General features: G+C 48.4%; 1 protein-coding gene across 3 annotated transcripts in view; it reads right to left on the bottom strand.

The window, feature by feature from the left end:
* CPN1 (carboxypeptidase N subunit 1) overlaps positions 1-16,137 on the bottom strand; it is a 126,364-nt gene that overhangs the window by 47,171 nt on the left and 63,056 nt on the right. The window lies entirely within an intron of this gene.

Raw genomic sequence — 16,137 nt, 5'->3', positions numbered from 1 at the left:
ATTTAGTAGCAGTTCTGCTAACCTTTCGTTCGCTATTCTGCTAAGCTAAGATACACTCCCAGAGGGCGGCGGCCTAGCGTTTGCACTGCTGCAAAAAGCAGCTAGCGAGCGAACAACTCGGAATGAGGGCCAATAATAGAATTGAGCAGGAATGACTATCACCAGTTGGCTAGCGGCAAGTGGGTCACTCATCTCTGATCAGAGAGGCAAGAGCTTCTCCCCAAACACGTTAATTGAAACAATATAAATTAAAATGTCTTTATTTAACAGGAACTCTGGACATTTGGTAATTCCTCCTTTACCCTTACCTAAATATATTTTGAATAGTGCTTTAAATATCACAACAAAATATTGCAACAGATATCTGGGAATAGGAGCTCCAAACTATATCGCAACTATACTTTTGTTTAATTTTTCTGAGGAATGCAGCTGCACTTTAGCTCTTGTTACAAGCAAGGAATCCTTGTGATATATATTTACATTTTTGGATAGGTTAGCAGTAAATGTATTACATAGCTCCATTTAGATAAATGCCTGGTTTAATATCAGAGGTAAAAAGCTATCATGTTGTTTCTTTCATTTTAGGACAATTTCTCCAACTATCCATTGCGGTAGTATGTGTAATAGGAAACTACCGATGTGCTAGTAGGTTTCCCTTGTAATTATCCCTGGCAAAGTCCTTGTATTTCCTTATCTGGCTTAAAGTACAGTATAAGCAGTCTCTCCTTGCTCACACTAGTTCTCAATGTACAGTAGGTAAGAAGTCACTAGTCTCTATTTAGAAGGCATACTCAGGGTGCAATGTATTATGACAGTTCTCACCCTCAGCTGGATATCCTGCTAATCCCTGCTTTGCTGTTACGCTGTTCTATGTAAGTGCAAACTGAAAGGTAATACTCTGCTGGAGAAATAGGGATTGCTAGGTGACACAGGGAGCAGGCTTTCTGCTGTACTCACTATAGACACCCACTCTGCTTCCAGCGCTGCAGCAGTCGCAAATTAGAAGTAGAAGTTTATAGACTTTTACTGAGTGGCTCTCACAGCCACTGCCTGTCAGCTGCTCTCAGTGGCACCTCCATTTTCTGACAGGAATTTTCCACTGCCAGAGATGCCCTCCTCTCTCACAGCTACCTCAGACCATGTCCTGACCAACTGTCCTCCCTCCAACTGCCACTGGTCATGTGACCTGCCCCTGACCTCCAGAGCTGCTGCCAAGGCTGCTGGGAAATTATCTGCCTGTATAATCAAATGTAGATACTCTGTAGCGTGCCACACGTAATACCTCATATAGCAGGGTATTACATTTCCAGTTATGATGGACACAGTACAATGTGTGTCCTGACAGGACAGCCACCCCACAACGTGCCCAGTAAGGGCAGCCACCACACAACATGCCCAGTAAGGGCAGCCACCACACAACGTGCCCAGAAAGGACAGCCACTACACAACGTGCTCAGTAATGGCAGCCACCACACAACATGCCCAGTAAGGGCAGCCACCACACAACATGCCCAGTAAGGGCAGCCACCACACAAAGTGCCCAGTAAGGACAGCCACCACACGTGTCCAGAAAGGACAGCCACCACACAACGTGCCCAGTAAGGGCAGCCACCACACAACGTAAACAGTAAGGTCAGCCACCACACAACGTAAACAGTAAGGTCAGCCACCACACAACGTGCCCAGAAAGGACAGCCACTACATAACGTGCCCTGAAAGGACAGCCACTACACAACGTGCCCAGAAAGGACAGCCACCACACAATGTGCCCAGTAAACTGGTGCCAGGGGTAACCTGCAGCCCCACCATCTAGTGCACAGGCTTAGAAATAAACAGACCGGAGCCTTAAACTGGTGCCAGGGGTAACCTGCGGCCCCACCATCTTATGCCCAGTCGTGCCCAGAAAGGACAGCCACCACACAATATGCTCTGTAAAGACAGCCACCACACAAGTTACCCAGTAAGGACTGCCACCACACAACATGCCCTGTAAGGGCAGCAACTACACAACATGGCCAGTAAGGACAGCCACCCCACAACGTGCCCAATGACAGCCACCACACAACGTGCCCAGTAAGGACAGCCACCCCACAACATACCCAGAAAAGACAGCCAATACACAACGTGCCCAGTAAGGGCAGCCACCACACAACGTGCCCAGTAAGGACAGCCACCACACAACGTGCCCAGTAAGGACAGCCACCACACGACGTGCCCAGTAAGGACAGCCACCACACAACATACCCAGAAGAACAGCCACTACTCAACGTGCCCAGTAAGGGCAGCCACCACACAACATGCCCAGTAAGGGCAGCCACCACACAACATGCCCAGTAAGGGCAGCCACCACACAACGTGCCCAGTAAGGGCAGCCACCACACAACGTGCCCAATAAGGACAGCCACCACACAACGTGCCCAGTAAGGACAGCCACCACACGAGGTACCCAGTAAGGACAGCCACAGCACAACGAGCCCTGTAAGTGCAGCCACCACACAACGTGCTCAGTAAGGACAGCCACCACACAACGTGCCCAGTAAGGGCAGCCACCACACAACGTGCCCAGTAAGGACAGCTACCACACAACATACCCAGAAAGAACAGCCACTACACAACGTGCCCAGTAAGGGCAGCCAGCACACAACGTGCCCAACAAGGACAGCCACCACACAACATACCCAGAAAGGACAGCCACTACACAACGTGCCCAGAAAGGACAGCCACCATACAAGTTACCCAGAAAGGACAGCCACTACACAACGTGCCCAGTAAGGGCAGCCACTACACAACGTGCCCAGTAAGGGCAGCCACCACACAATGTGCCCAGTAAGGACAGCCACCACACAACGTGCCCAGTAAGGGCAGCCACCACACAACGTGCCCAGTAAGGACAGCCACAGCACAACGAGCCCTGTAAGTGCAGCCACCACACAACGTGCCCAGTAAGGGCAGCCACCACACAACGTGCCCAGTAAGGGCAGCCACCACACAACGTGCCCAGTAAGGGCAGCCACCACACAACGTGCCCAGTAAGGACAGCCACAGCACAACGAGCCCTGTAAGTGCAGCCACCACACAACGTGCCCAGTAAGGGCAGCCACCACACAACGTGCCCAGTAAGGGCAGCCACCACACAACATGCCCAGTAAGGGCAGCCACAGCACAACGAGCCCTGTAAGTGCTGCCACCACACAACGTGCCCAGTAAGGGCAGCCACCACACAACGTGCCCAATGACAGCCACCACACAACGTGCCCAGTAAGGACAGCCACCCCACAACATACCCAGAAAAGACAGCCACTACACAACGTGCCCAGTAAGGACAGCCACCACACGACGTACCCAGTAAGGACAGCCACCACACAACATACCCAGAAAGAACAGACACTACACAACGTGCCCAGTAAGGGCAGCCACCACACAACGTGCCCAATAAGGACAGCCACCACACAACGTGCCCAGTAAGGACAGCCACCACATGACGTACCCAGTAAGGACAGCCACAGTACAACGAGCCCTGTAAGTGCAGCCACCACACAACGTACTCAGTAAGGACAGCCACCACACAACGTGCCCAGTAAGGGCAGCCACCACACAACGTGCTCAGTAAGGGCAGCCACCACACAACGTGCCCAGTAAGGACAGCCACCACACAACGTGCCCAGTAAGGACAGCCACCACACGACGTACCCAGTAAGGACAGCCACAGCACAACGAGCCCTGTAAGTGCAGCCACCACACAACGTGCTCAGTAAGGACAGCCACCACACAACGTGCCCAGTAAGGGCAGCCACCACACAACGTGCTCAGTAAGGGCAGCCACCACACAACGTGCCCAGTAAGGACAGCCACCACACAACATACCCAGAAAGAACAGCCACTACACAACGTGCCCAGTAAGGGCAGCCACCACACAACGTGCCCAACAAGGACAGCCACCACACAACATGCCCAGTAAGGACAGCCACCATACAAGTTACCCAGAAAGGACAGCCACTACACAACATGCCCAGTAAGGGCAGCCACCACACAATGTGCCCAGTAAGGACAGCCACCACACAACATGCCCAGTAAGGGCAGCCACCACACAACGTGCCCAGTAAGGGCAGCTACCACATAACGTGCCCAGTAAGGGCAGCCACCACACAACGTGCCCAGTAAGGGCAGCTACCACATAACGTGCCCAGTAAGGACAGTTACAGCACAACGAGCCCTGTAAGTGCAGCCACCACACCACATGCCCAGTAAGGACAGCCACCACACAACATGCCCAGTAAGGGCAGCCACCACACAACGTGCCCAGTAAGGGCAGCCACAGCACAACGAGCCCTGTAAGTGCAGCCACCACACAACGTGCCCAGTAAGGACAGCCACCACACAACGTGCCCAGTAAGGACAGCCACCACACAACATACCCAGAAAGAACAGCCACTACACAACGTGCCCAGTAAGGGCAGCCACCACACAATGTGCCCAATAAGGACAGCCACCACACAAAATGCCCAGTAAGGACAGCCACCACACAACATACCCAGAAAGGACAGCCACTACACAACATGCCCAGAAAGGACAGCCACTACACAACGTGCCCAGAAAGGACAGCCACCACACAAGTTACCCAGAAAGGACAGCCACTACACAACATGCCCAGTAAGGGCAGCCACCACACAATTTGCCCAGTAAGGACAGCCACCACACAACGTGCCCAGTAAGGGCAGCCACCACACAACGTGCCCAGTAAGGGCAGCCACCACACAATGTGCCCAGTAAGGGCAGCCACCACACAACGTGCCCAGTAAGGACAGCCACCACACAACGTGCCCAGTAAGGGCAACCACTACACAACGTGTGTCAGAAAGGACAACCACTATACATTGTGTGTCAGAAAGCACAGCCACCACACAACGTGTGTCAGAAAGGACAGCCAAAACACAACATGAACAGTGCATGCATTACACGGTGTGTACGCACAGATGCGCATTTGCGATTGAGACGCACTGTATGAAATGCATTAAAAATGTCCTGGGGGTTCCTGGGTGGTGACTGGGGGGTGGCTACTGGTCTGTTTTATGGGTTTGTTATGGGAGTGTTGCGGATGTGTCGCTGAACTGGTTGTGTACACACTTAATCACTCCCAAAGGAGGCCACATCTGCAGCTACCACAGGCTTGTGCAAGTTTTGATGGTGTGATGATTGGTGGGGTCTAAAGATGCACCAAACGGTATTACAGTGTCTGAAGAGGCGCACAGCGGGTGTCCCTGCCCTTGCACACTCAGACGCAGCTTGTACACCAGGGGAAGGGCTGGCACCAGCATTAGCACACAGTTGCATATATACTGTATGTGTACATGTATGGCAATAAACAAGAGCGATCCTGCTGCCTGAATGGATCACATCTTTGCGTTCACACCGCCCAACTATTCCGCCTACGAAAGCCATCATTATCCTGAGCATTTACACCCACCCCATCTTAGGTGTAGGAGATGTGACTGTAGTTGGCACCCACAATGCCCAATAGCAGGTAACTCTGGCTACATGCCCCTGTCACACCCACAGAACACTTCTCTTGAATGCGTTTGCATTGTTGTAACCCAGTTGCCACCATAGGCGTGCGCAGCACATTTTATTAGGGGGTGCACCGTCAGAGGGGTGTGTCTAGAACCGCCTTTTGGGCGTGTCTAGCACCATCTATTGACGGTCAACGCAGTATAAAATATCCACCCTTGCACCAATCCTAATAAAGCAGATACATTGTCAGATGTTGTGGTGTGCACCAAACAAACACCCCTGATGGCACTCACTGCAATTACACTGCTCCTCCTCAGCCTGGCATTTTTTCCTTGGGCGGTGAGCACAAGAACAAACTTCCAAAATCCATTTGTCTTGGAACTGTAGCACCTAATTATAAGGTGAAAAACCACAGTATAAAGTGGAAATACTAAGGGCACCAATCTACCGAGAGCAATTTAGGAACGGGCATATAGGATTGACTAAATCTGTGTATTATCACATTTCAGTGGGTGAGATCCTTGTTTTTAAAGTCATTTTATTTAACAAATGATGTGCAATATGTAATGGTTTTTAATAATATTAAATTGTGTTAATAATTCATACCAGAATTGTGTATTCACATAAGCGCTGGTTTAGGTTATTGTATTTGTTGTATTACGGAGACTGACTATCTCCACTCAGCAGCCGCTAGGTAGAAGCAAACCACATCAGCGCCTTAACTACCATTTGGTATAACTTCTCTTGCTCCTCATCAGTGGCTGGCATTGGCATAGCATAAAAGGAGTGAGGTGGGTGTGCGAGCAGCATTACGTAATCACTTCACAGCACGCTGTTTTTGTACATGGAAGTGGACCAGGAAATCTGAAAGCCGGTGGCAGTGGCACCCATGATTAACCCAGGCGTCCAGTCAGTAATGCAGTCCTGACAGGGTGCAGTGCAGAGGGGACAGTAATCAGCCTGCTCGGCGATCGCTGCATCAGGCATGTGAGATCGGGGTGCCAGACATTAGGGGGTGCCTGTGCGCACCAGGCACCCCCCCTGCGCACACCTAAGGTTGCCACCCAGAAACACCCATTAAGAGGCGACAGGGAAACTTCCAAGATGCGTCTGACTCTGAATTGCGCACATGTTCACAAATATGCGCGTGCAGCCCTCAAATCATGCACCGTGAGAAACTGCTCACATTCAGAGGGCCTCACTCAGAGATGAACGCATACCGTATTCTACGCAGTTGAAAGATCATTGGCTGGTTGTGCGTGCGTCTTAAGTCACACTGCTGCGATGGCGGTTACAGGGAGATTATTTTGCAAAACAATTCGTACACTATTTGGGGGCGGTTACGGGGAGTGGCGGTAAAAACGTAGGCCTATCGTGACTGTTTTCGGAGTGAGACGCTTCTAAAAGAGTGGAGACAAGAGGAGAAGTTGCCTATAGCAACTAATCATCTTACACCTATCATTTTATAGAATGTACTTGATAAATGCTAGCCATATGCAGATTAGTTGCTATGGGTAACTTCTCCACTTATTGGAAGGTCTGATACATTTCCCCCAATGTACTGTTCTGCAAGGTTTTTCTACACAAGTGTTTTACTGCTCATCCAGTATTAAATATGGGCTGAGGTAACACCTGTATACTGAACACAGTAACCAGTATATAGGCCTCATAATCGGGCATTCTGTAAATGTTGTGGCCACACCCCAGCCCACGGAAGTCACAAAACACAGACTTATTTTTGTTCTCCATCCACAGCCATTTATTGCACAACAGGTTTTGGACCATGGCGTTTATATTGCGCCCGTGGTTACAGAGAACAAGGCACATTGGGGGTCATTCCGAGTTGAGCGCTCGCTAGCAGTTTTTAGCAGCCGTGCAAACGCATTGTCACCACCCACCGGGGAGTGTATTTTCGCTTTGCAGAAGTGCGAACACCTGTGCAGCAGAGCGCCTGCAAAAACATTTTGTGCAAAACAAGACCAGCCCTTTACTTACTCTATGTGTGTGTTGATTCTAACATTGGAGGGTTGGCTATTGACGTCACACACCCGCCCAGCGTTCGCCCAGTCACGCCTGCTTTTTCCCTGGCACGCCTGCGTTTTTTCAAACACTCCCAGAAAACGGTCATTTGACACCCAGAAACGCCCCCTTCCTGTCAATATTCTTGCGGCCGCCAGTGCGAATGAAAACGTCGCTAGAACCTGTGCAAAACCACAATGTGCGGACTGAAGAACTGAAAAAGCACAAGCCTTTTTATAGATAAATCGGATGAATGTGAGACCATGTATTTTTTTGGCAAGATAGTCATATTTAATTTACAATATAGGGAGCACTCCGCAGTGTATGTATAGGGCTAAAGTTACTCTGCCACATGGTATTTTCCGATCATTTACATTAATGGGGTGAGGAAGATTTTTTTTTCTTTCCACAATGGTCTAATGTCAGCTTTATGCAACTCTATTAGGAAACGGAGAGCCCACTGCCTCTGTCATGGGCCTGTTACATGGATCTATGAGTGTCTCTGTAAATAACTTCTTTCTTCTGTTTTCCAGTCTCCATCCAGATCCACAGTTCAAGGAAATTCAGAATTTCCTCTTCGTCTAACTCTAAACCCTTCCTTATATTTTAATAAGCTTCTTTCCTGAGCTACGTCAGTTCCCTATTTTATAATGCACCCTCTCCTAAGTCTCTCTTCTAAATTGTAAAGGTTATGCTTTCTAATCCTTTTCTACAGGGCCAGATTAAAAATGGGGCAAGTGGGACTATAGCTCTAGGCAGTGACGGAACTAGCGAGCGGTGGGCCCATGTGCGACAAAATGCTTTGGGCCCCCCCATCCCATCCAAGTCCACCCCCTCACCCCTGGAGAGGATCTGGTGAGGGGGACCTGCTCAGGGCCAGAGAAATGGATACCTAGCAACAGTGCCGTAACTAGACATTTTAGCACTGTGTGCAAGAAACGGCATCGGAGCCCCACCCCTGCATGCAAAACAGGGGCAGTGCGCGCCGTAGGCGCGCCAAAAATACATAGTGGCGTGGCTTCATGGGGAAGGGGTGAGGCCACAAAATAATACCAATTCATAAAACGGTGCACAGTAGTCTCCTATATTTAAATTACGCCGCACAGTAGCACCACTACACCAGGTAGAGACCCTTTTACACGGCGGACAGATTCCTCTTTTTACACATTACGGCAGACAGCGTCCCCTTTTTACACATTACGGCAGACAGCGTCCCCCTTTTTACACATTACGGCAGACAGCGTGCCCTTGTTACACATAGCGGCAGACAGCGTACACTTTTTACACATAACGGCAGACAGCGTGCCCTTGTTAAACATAGCGGCAGACAGCGTACACTTTTTACACATAACGGCAGACAGCGTCCCCCTTTTTACACATTACGGCAGACAACGTCCCCTTTTTACACATTACGGTAGACAGCGTACACTTTTTACACATAACGGCAGACAGCGTCCCCTTTTTACACATTACGGCAGACAGCGTGCCCTTGTTACACGTTACGGCAGACAGCGTCCCCCTTTTTACACATTACGGCAGGCAGATTCCCCCTTTTTACACATAGCGGCAGGCAGATCCCCCATTTTTACACATTACGGCAGGCAGATTCCCCCTTTTTACACATAGCGGCAGGCAGATTCTTCATTTTTACACATAGCGGCAGGCAGATTCCCCATTTTTACACATTACGGCAGGCAGATTCCCCCTTTTTACACATAGCGGCAGGCAGATTCTTCATTTTTACACATAGCGGCAGGCAGATTCCCCATTTTTACACATTGCGGCAGGCAGATTCCCCATTTTTACACATAGCGGCAGGCAGATTCCCCATTTTTACACATAGCAGCAGGCAGATCCCCCATTTTTACACATTACGGCAGGCAGATTCCCCCTTTTTACACATTGCGGCAGACAGATTCCCCATTTTTACACATTGCGGCAGGCAAATTCCCCCTTTTTACACATAGCGGCAGGCAGTCCCCCATTTTTACACATAGCGGCAAGCAGATTCCCCCTTTTTACACATTGTGGCAGGCAGTCTCCCATTTTTACACATTGTGGCAGGCAGTCTCCCATTTTTACACATTGCGGCAGGCAGTCCCAAGAAAGAAAGAAAGAAAGAAAGAAAGAAAGAAAGAAAGAAAGAAAGAAAGAAAGAAAGAAAGAAAGAATTATACTTACCCTCTCCGCTGGCTCAGGCTCCTCGGTGCAGCTTGACGATTCCTGGGCAGGAGAGAAGGAGGAGGAGGGAGGTGGAGGAGGGAGCCGCAGCAGCGCTGTGTTATTGGTTGCCTCCACCCTCTGCTGCCCCTCTGCTTCACTATAGGCTGTTCTCGGAAGACAGCCTATAGTGAAGCAGAGGGGCAGCAGCAGCAGCGCCTCAACCAGTAACAAAGCGCTGCTGCGGCTCCCTCCTCCACCTCCCTCCTCCTCCTTCCCCAGCGTACCGCTGCTCCTCTCCTCTCAGGGTGGCTGTGTGCTGCGAGCAGCGGTTGCCCGCAGCGCACAGCGGCATGTAATGAGTCAGTTTGACTCATTACATGCTTTGGGCCCCTGGACAGAGGCGGGCCCCAGTGCAACGCACTGGTTGCACTGGCGGTAGTTCCGCCTCTGTCTCTAGGCCTGACCATTAGAATGACAGCATTATTGACCAGCAGCCCAGTTGGTTACACTGCCAGCCATAAATCATAAGTATTACAATTTTATTTCTATTTTCCTCACACAATTATGACATTTTTCTTCTTTTACATCTTTAGAGAGTCTTTGGGGCTGATAGTGTACACGCCCACCTGGCACTGACCCCACATGACAGTGGCCACACCCACCTATCACTAGTCACACCCATGCATAATTGGCCACACCCACACAGCACTGGTCACATCTCCTCTGCTTCTCACAGTAGGTCCTTCATCATTTTTATAGCCCTGGATCCATGTGGCCTAAAGTCAGTCCTGCTTTCCTGATCTCATTTGTTTAATAGTCCATTCAGCATTTCAACAACTCCCACCTTTAAACTTAACTTCAGAACAGTTCTTCCTCGTAGCAGCTCATTGGCTGCAAGGCAGTGGGGTGCAACACAAAACTATTTTTATATTTCTCATACGTCCTGGAGGATGCTGGGGTCACTTCAAGAACCATGGGGTATAGACGGGATCCACAGGAGACATGGGCACTTTAAGACTTTCAAAGGGGTGTGAACTGTCTCCTCCCTCTATGCCCCTCCTCCAGACTCCAGTTTAGAATCTGTGCCCAGGCAGACTGGATGCACACTGAGGAGCTCTACTGAGTTTCTCGGAAAATACTTTATGTTAGGTTTTTTATGTTCAGGGAGAACTGCTGGCAACAGTCTCCCTGCTTCGTGGGACTTAGGGGAGAGAAGTCAGACCTACTTCTGTGAGTTTAAAGGCTCTGCTTCTTTGGCTACAGGACACCAGTAGCTCCTGAGGGTCTGATCGCTAGGTACCCCTAGATGCTCGTTCCAAGAGCCCGCCGTCACCCCCCTTGCAGAGCCAGAAGTCAGAAGACAGGTGAGTAGAAGAAGATCAGAAGACTTCAGTGACGGCTTTGAGGTACCGCACAGCGGCCGCGCTGCGCACCATGCTCCCACACTCAGCGGCACTACAGGGTGCAGGGCGCGGGGGGGGGGGGGGCGCCCTGGGCAGCATTGAGCCTCAAATACTACCTGGCAAAAGCGGATTAAGTGCCAGGGCACTGTCCGGACCCCCGCCAGTATAAAAAAGTTTAAAAACGAGCGGGTCTGAAGCGCGCCAATCTATCATCTTGCTATACAGGGTATTCCATGATGAGCATAAGAAAATTCTAATTTTCTCCCCCTAGTATCAGCACCATTAGTATTCAGTTTAAAAATGCCTATCATTACAGTTTCAGTCGTTTAGGAGTCTGTCCATGAAGCAGTGAAAAGTGTGGAGAAGTAAGCCAGTGGAGAAGTTGCCCATGGCAACCAATCAGCATTGAAGTAACATTTATAGTTTGCATACTTTAAAATTATACAGAGCAGCTGATTGGTTGCCATGAACAACTTCTCCACTGGTTCACTTCTCCACACTTTTCACTGTTTCATGAATACACCCCTTACTGTCCACATAAAAGTACTTTATACTAGCTTGTGTTGATAAGAGACTATACACAATCATGGTTTAGTTTCCCTAGTTCATAAAAAAAACACATGATACTTCATATTTCCAAACATAAAAATAACATATCCAGGTCTACTGGAACACATAAAGGAGAGGTGTTTTGTAAGTAAGCCGCGTTAATATTGTTGAGTCTTGTTGTGTGCCAGTGATACATATATCGCCCAGCTGCCCCGTTTTTTGGGGACTGTCTAGCTGTCCCACCTGCAGTGTCGTACTTGTGGGGGACAGGGGGGGGGGGGGGGGGGGCACACTGACATTGCTGCTCAGTGGTGCAAGTAAAAAAAAATAATAATAATAGGATTTTGAATACCTACCGGTAAATCCTTTTCTCATAGTCCGTAAGTGATATTGGGGACAGAATTAGTACGATGGGGTATAGACAGGTCCAAAGGAGCCAGTGCACTTTAAATTTCTTCAACTGGGTTTGCTGGCTCCTCCCCTCTATGCCCCCTCCTACAGGCAGTTATAGGTAAAACAGTGCCCGAAGGAGAATGACATTCTTGAGAGAAGGGAACATGACAACAAGAAGTGTGGTGAGATTTTTACATCAGCACACCATAACATAACCTGGCCAGCAACGGCTGGCAGCAGAAAAACAGCAACAGCTGAACAGAAAACACAGAACAGATAACCTGCAGAAGTCACCGCACAGAGGCGGGCGCCCAATACCCCTTATGGACTACGAGAAAAGGATTTACCGCTAAGTATTCAAAATCCTATTTTCTCTAGCATCCATAAGGGATATTGGGGACAGAATTACTACGATGAAGATGTCCCAAGGCTTCCAGAACGGGCGGGAACGGGCGAAGACCGCTGCAGCACCGCCTGCCCAAACTGGGTATCCTCTTTGGCCAGGGTATTGTCAAAGTCAGAAAAATATCACGATGCACACTGCCATATTTGCACCTCATACAGGTCCGCGCTGCGCATGCGTGCGCTCTCCCGTGAGTGCGCATACTCGCTGTTGCGGGCACCCACGGGCGCGCGGTATGTGCATTTACGGTAGAGTTCATGTGTTCGTAGCGTGCGACTCAATCGTTACATATTTTCACTATATAATGTATTTTGTAGATCATGGTCCCTTTGATAGAATCTGAAAGTTTAGTTAATGTAGCATGTTCGTGGACAGAGAAATCCCCCTTTGTTTGATACGAAGGGTCAGACAGGAGTAATACAGTGGTGTTTAGTATCCATCGGAAGAGTATTTAATTAGCAATATTCCGGTGTTGGTTTGAAGCGAATTAATCGCTCGTGCGAATAGTTATGGACATAAGAAGTTTATGTCCATTTACTATTATTTGCACTTACTTATCCATGCGGCGGGAAACCTAGTTTCCCACCCACCTGAGCAGTTGGAAATCGTCACAGCCCACCTGTATGAATCAACCTATGACCTTTTGTTATAATGCGAGGAGGAATTCCTGTGTCCAATGAACAATGAGATTGTAGGGACCATTGAATTGTATTGTGTGTGGGGCATAAATAGACAAGCCGATCACATCCAGCTCACTCTTCAACGGTTCTCATTGCTGAAAATCGGGAGCTGGATGTCCAGAGGCGCATGCGATCGTTCCCCTTGTGCGTAAGTTTTCTCCGCAATCATATTGTCTTTCTTGTTATTATGGGCCATCTCTCTCTCTCTCTCTCTTCTCCTCTTTCTCTCGTATTCTCTTAAACGTAATAGTATTGTATTGTATTTACTGTGTAGTTACCTGGTTAGTTAGTCTATGTTATATTGTAGTGTGTGACTTGTACTGTATTAATTCTTTTTGTAAGTATAACATTCATATAAGGCATTAGACCCTAAGCCCGGTAGTTGTGTATTTATTATAGTGTTAAGTATTCACAGAGCGTCGGTGACGCTCAAACAGCTTTTAAGTTAATAAGGTTACACTGTGTTGCATCTACACCCTATCTCTACACTAAGGTTTTACTGCATATTACATTGTTTATGGTTTAGATTTAAAGGTTTAACATTGTGAGCGTCTGCGCCGCTGGTGATCTCCTCGTGGTCCCGAGCGTCCGCTACGCTATAGCGAACCATTATGTTAGTCGGCAGCCAATAGCGTGCCTGCCTGTGATCTCTTGGCCGTGAGCGAACGTGACGCTTGAGCGTCTCGACCTCGGCTAAGCGATCGCTACGCAACGTGCGTACCCTTACGGTACTCCATACGTAAATAGCGTACAGTGTTCTTAGGCCTCTTAAAGGGTTTTAAATAAGATAAATATTTAGCTTTATCAATTGGCGGGTCGTCCTGTCCTTCACATATCTCTGCTAGGTAATTTCAGCAGACATTATCCATCAGCAAAGGGCGGGAGATCATATTCTTCGCAGTGCTGACGGGATAAGCGTCTGCTTCGCTTAGTAAAGGGTGCTGAAGGAATCCGGAACCGGAGGTAAGAACAACACGCTAGTGTCTTTTAAAACTGTTTATTTCTGTCTTGCGTACACACGCACATATCTGCATTTCTTTTTCATTCGTGTATTTTCATATCACTCTCCTGTTTGCCATTTTATAATTGATAAAACGTGCTAAGAGAGATTTGTCGCTATTTCATAGTTAAAGTGTAAAAGTAATGCGTTAAGGGATAAAGTGTAAAGCACACGCAGCTCTACCTAAAGGTACAAGGAGAGATTGGTGTGGGGTTCAGTAGAGGATCGAGGATCATCTACATTGATAAACGTGTTAGTTGTGTTACGGTGGACATTGGTTTTGTGTACACGTGTCTCTAACAAAGGGCTGAGACTCGCGTACGCAAAGGCCGACGCACGCAGCGTAAATTACGCAACGGCACGTCTGGGTACGCCCACGTAACTCAAGTCACACGATAGTGTTGATTTTCAACAGGCGATAAATAGCGCAACAGGCGATAAATAGCGCAAATCTATTTTAAATCCGAAATTTAAATTAACAGATCCTTCTCCAAATTTACAACACATCTGGTCTAAAGAAAAATTTCTGCGCAGAAATAGAAATAGAAACAAAAGTGTACATGTGATGAGTGAGTGTTTTTAAGTTTTACAATTTTGGGGATTGAACCACAGAAATCATCGAGTTCTCGTGAAGTACATACGTGTAAGTGACATACATGGTGGCTAGGGAGGCATCCCTGGTTAAACATAAAATTTGAGCATTAGAGTGTAGCAGACCAGGAGGTCATACTGTAACAGACCAGGAGGTCAGACCAGGAGGTCGCAAACAGACCAGGAGGTCCAGGTACAGCAGACAAGGAAGTCCGCTATAGAGACAAGGCACAACACCAAGAAGGGTTGGTGCAACACCCATATAGGCCATAAAGCTCAGGCTGAAGGAATTCGCAGCTGCTGAATGTCGATTCCACTGGTCGCTCCGTACATAAGATTAGTTGCTTATGTACTGAACGATTGTACCGCACGTAATTGTGTGCATTAGTTAGTCTGACCAGTACCATTTGTGTACGAACCCAGTCATAAACACTATTTGTACATTCTGACGTGATTTGTGTAATTTTTTATTTTTAAAAGGGAAGTTCTCTGGTCACTCAGGAATTATCCAACAACCCCACAGTTACTGGAAAGGGTCAATGCTCTGCGGATCACACCCACATGTTCCAGTAAACGAAGGTTCATAGGGGCCCTGGGTCGAGTACGCCAGCACTATATCAGTGTGTGGGCGTATTGGTCGGCGTGGGCGAGTGAGTGGGGTGCTCGGTAAACCACCACCGTCAACCTATCGTGAATATTTTGGTTTTTTGTAAGGGTTCGCTGCAAGCAACACCTGCAAATTATGGGGGCCAGTTGTTCAGGAAGGGGGCGATCAACCTCGGTTCGGGTTGATTCTATAAACCGACCAATCGGGTCGGCAAGGTACGTAATGTGTGAAAAATACGGCTCACACACAGAAGTTTTATGTGATGAATGGGAGAGAATGACAATGCATGACGGGGAGAAATTCCCAAGAGTAGGTAGCTTCAGCCCAGAAGTGTTAATGAATTTAAGGAGGAGGATATGTCTCATTAAATCAACAAAGAGACGAATCCAACATTATGATTATTTGCAGCTATGGCAACAGGAGGGTGAAATACAGAGAGGATTGGCTCTGGCGGCGGGATCTAATCCTATCAAGAAATTGATAGCGACGGCCCCGCCGCCACCATACATATCAGGAGAGAAATTGGTTGCGGAGAATGACGCATCAGGGGGTAACAAACAGGCACTTAGCAACTGTATAAATGTTAAGGATAATGTTAATAAGTTAACCAATGCAAGTATTAACCCGTGCAAGTTGTACCCTGTTTTGAACTTTCCCCAGGAGTGTGATCAAGAGGACGAATCGGCAACAATATCGGCTCTCTCTCTAGCAGCCACCATATCAGAAACAACAGTAGGCACGGCCCAACCCATAAGATTAGTAACAAAGCCCCCTAGCGGAGGGACAGGTGAGGTCGTATCAACGGGTAAGTACGGCACCAT

The sequence above is a fragment of the Pseudophryne corroboree genome, chromosome 3 (genome assembly GCF_028390025.1).
Source record: "Pseudophryne corroboree isolate aPseCor3 chromosome 3, aPseCor3.hap2, whole genome shotgun sequence".
NCBI classification, from domain to species: Eukaryota; Metazoa; Chordata; class Amphibia; order Anura; family Myobatrachidae; genus Pseudophryne; species Pseudophryne corroboree.
The sequence above is the reverse complement of the archived record's forward strand: the minus strand, read 5'-3'. Positions and strand labels throughout refer to the sequence as shown.